The sequence below is a fragment of the Grammomys surdaster genome, unplaced genomic scaffold, assembly GCF_004785775.1.
Source record: "Grammomys surdaster isolate TR1022 unplaced genomic scaffold, NIH_TR_1.0 137, whole genome shotgun sequence".
Taxonomy (NCBI): domain Eukaryota; kingdom Metazoa; phylum Chordata; class Mammalia; order Rodentia; family Muridae; genus Grammomys; species Grammomys surdaster.
In genome coordinates, this window is record NW_021604595.1 from 7,884,159 (window position 1) to 7,888,145 (window position 3,987).

Here is a 3,987-nt window from a genome sequence, read left to right on the forward strand (position 1 = left end):
AGCACTTGAGAGTTGGAGGCAGGAAGATCAGAAGTCCAAAGCCATCCTCAACTGCATAATACGTTTGTAAGATCCTGTAAGAAGGAAGGAGGGGTAAATAAAAGAATGAATAAAGACAGACAAACCAAACCACCAAAAAAGGAGGAGGGAGGAGAAGGGAGGAAGAGGAGGGAGGAAAAGGGAGGAGGACAGAGGAGGAGAGTGTGGGGAGGAAGAGGAGTTTTAACAATGCTTGGTTGCTGGGTTTCCAGTCTCAGTAAGAGCAGACAGCTGCCAGTGGTGATGGTGAGGAGTGGGGTCCACACAGTGACAAGGTCTGTAAGGCCCCAGCTGATGCCGAATGTCTCTACTGTGTACCTCTCACTCTGCAGTTCTCAAGGCCAAGGATGATCACAGGGGCCAACAAAAGAAAAGAGGATGGTGGGAAAACCAAGGCATAGCTCCACGAGGACCTCCTTCCCAGGGCTCGGAGAACTTGACCATTCTCTGTGCAGACCATGTCGGCCTTCAGAAGTCTGGATTTTATTTGTGTTTTAAAATAATGGTTTAAAATGGCTCCTGTGTCTTGCAAATCCCATTCCTGGAGTCAGCTTTTTGCAGGAGGGAAAAAAATAACTATAGAATTTTAGGAAAGTTCTCTAGCATCCAACATTCCTCTTCTTTTCCCATCACAAGAAGAGAGCTTTAAAAAAAGAAGATTCATTTAAGAATTCCTACATAGTCCTTACCACAGGCAATTCAAACCTTACTCTCAGCCTAAACTACAGATCAGTAAAAAGTAAAATTCCTCTTTAAATTATTGCTTTTAACTCAAATATAAATATGAGAAGGAAAATAGGAGAATATTTTGTACTGGTTGTCATTACTGAAGAAAAATGGGCAAAAGAGTGAATGACTTCTTTAAAAGGACATTTGGATTCACTTTAAAATGCAGATTTAAGTCTACAAACTCCAAAACACATTTAACACTAAGGGGTGTGTTTGCTTCGGCATTTCTCTCTCTCTTTCTTTCTCTCCGCCCCCTCCCACTTGTTCTTTTTATAAAAGAAAGCAGAAAAAAATCTTTGTGGGTGGTGGCAAGAACTTTCCTGGAAATTGATGTCTTTATGATTTATTATTTTTTGTAGTTTGAAACACCTCCTGTCTTGTGTTAATATTACTTAACATTCATTGATTAAAAGTGTTTCTCTACATGCAGTTTTGACCAGGATCAGTCAAAAAGACAACAAATCTGTGTCTTCCCCACACAGGACTCACAAGAGCCAGAGTGAAGAGTGACTTCATTGTGTCTGTGCCATCTTGGTATGTCAAGTCACTCCACAGCGACATGGGAAAGAACAACTGAAATAAAATGCAAAACACAAAGGGAATTTATTTGTGGCTGAATGTGAGGTCTTGTGAGGCTTCAGGGAGATCTCATTGTAGGGTCACTTTAAGAGAAAAAGAAAGACATAGAAGAAAGAAAGGAGAAAGAGAGAAGAGAAGAGTGGCTGGACCATGCAGAGCCCCTCCCCAGCTCTCTCCCTTGCTGGGATGTGAGAGAGAGGGGTACCTTAAAATATGTTGAAAGTGATGCTGTTTGTGTGAGACACAGCATCTTGGGACAAAGTGGAAAAGCTCTCATGACAGCAATGGCTTATTTTGACATTTTTTCCCCCTAAACTTGTTTCAAGATTAGTCAGGGAGGGATAACATTTTCCTAGATAAAATATTTTTACAGCTTTGTATCTGCCCGCCCCCTGCCTGTTCTCTCTCCCCCGACATTTATTCTATTTTTGTAAGCTATCTAGAAGACACTATCTTTTGGGACTAATGAACAGGTCGCTACACCCACAGCTCCATTTACCCCCACCCCCTTTCAGAGAGCTGACTTTACGATGACTTACACACAACAAAATGTGACAAAGAGCAGAAGTCCCCAAACACAAAAATTTTCCATCCAATCAAGCCCTAGTTCCCCTCCCATGAGGTTTGTCTGTGTGTAATGCAAGCACGTGAGTGAAGGAGCGGTCACTGATGTGAAGGCCACAGAAAGACATCAGGTGGCCTCCTCTGCTGCTCGCTGCTTTATTGCCCTGGAAACAGGGTCTCTCACTGAACAGGAAGCTGACCTTTTGGGCTAGGCTGACTGGATGCTTGGGATACAGACCTGGCCTTTACGTGAGTGTGAGGGATTTGAACTAGTATCTTCTCATAACATGTTCCTAACCCCCAGCCTCCATCTCTGATTACCATCTTCTGTATGGACACAGAATAGACACAGATTTTTTTCTTACTCTCAAAGATTGACCAGAATATAAATATCAGCACATCCTGTAACTATCCTTTTTAGCTTCTTTCAGTAAGAGCCATACTTAATTTTACGTCTTTAAATTAAAGATTGTATGTTATTGGTTTAAGACCTTAGATATAAAATATCAAGAAAGAAAGATCAATAAATAATAAATCCTCAGAGCATTCAAAGGGGTTTGCTCACTTTCAGAGAAAGGTCTGTGAAGGAAGAACAGTTGTCTGTCTCTGTATAACAAGGGATGCCACCCGGTTACTTAGAATTTGGGTGTGGAGGAAATAGAAAATTCTGTCAGAACAAAAAATAGAACTTAGCAAGAGACGGTGAGCCATCTATAATTTAGACAGAAAGTCATATTATGATAACACTCAATTCTGAGGAAAGTGAAACTCTTAATACGGACGTTGCCCAAATATAGATTATCCAACACAACAGGAACTAATAATGCCCACCCCTTAACTCCTCCCCTTCTTTCCTTGTTCACATTACAAAATTAAGGAAAATGGTATGCTACATATTCTTAAAAAAAATTGTGCATTTGTGTGTGTGTGTGTGTGTGTATGTGGTTCAGAGGACAACCTCTGGTGTCCTTTTACCCTATATGAAATAGTTTCTTCCTTACCACAGCATATAGCAGCTCAGCTGATGAACAAGCTTCAGAGAACTAATTCTCCTGTCTCCACCTCCCATGTTATAGTAGGAGCTCAGGGTCTTCATGTTTCCAAAACTGAAGTGGCACAGTAGTTATCTTAAAATGCCAAAATGAAACCATTTAGTTGGGGCTGTTTAACAGAGGCCAGTGATTGCAGTCCCATCTTGAACAATTTAAGCTGGGGATGTATAAAGATCTTCTACAGTCAAGGATACAGAAAATGGGGAAAGATCTAATGTATTGTATAGAAGAGCTGAAAGGGCTGAGGAAGAAAGAATAGCTTTGTCTGGGCTTTATTCCTGAAGCCGACCAAAGGAAAAGCAAACATGACCAGCAAGAGACCCTCAATTTGAAGTCACAGACCAAAACACTGGTATCTGGAAAGGGAAATGTTAGGATACAGGGAAGAAGCAGCTTCAAGGCTGGGCTTATCAAACTTCCTAAATCAGGCTCAGTGTGTGGTACTTAATCTATGAAAGAGAAAGGGCAGAACTTGTAGAGAAAGGAAGATTCTGAGACATACGCTCTCTGTGACTTTTGTCGTGATTCAGATGTCACAGAGTGCACTCTGACAACCCTTGATGGCACGGCCCACTGTGCATCGAGCCATATACTGTACAAACATAATCTCATTATGAGGTGTGTCATAGAGGCTCTGTTATTATATTTGCCTAGCACGTGTGAGGCCCTGAATTTCATAATACCCAGCCCCAAAAAGAAATGGATTAATTTAATTAAAAGTTTATCACACCTGTGTGGAGTTAATAAATTATAACAGCAAAGCAGCTGTCTGAGGGAAATGAACGCCTCTCCATTCTGTTACCTGTAATTGGTTCCGCGTTAGAAACAATTAGAAGGTTTTCACAATTCAATAGAATTGTTTGGTTGTACTTACTTTAAAAAAAAAAAAGAAGAAAGAAAGAAAAAACAAGGTCTCATGCATACCAAACTGACCTCAGACTCACTATATAGCTGAGGAGGAATGTGAACTTCCAATCTTCCGGTTTCAACCACCTCAGTTCTGGGATTGTGGGTGTGTACCACC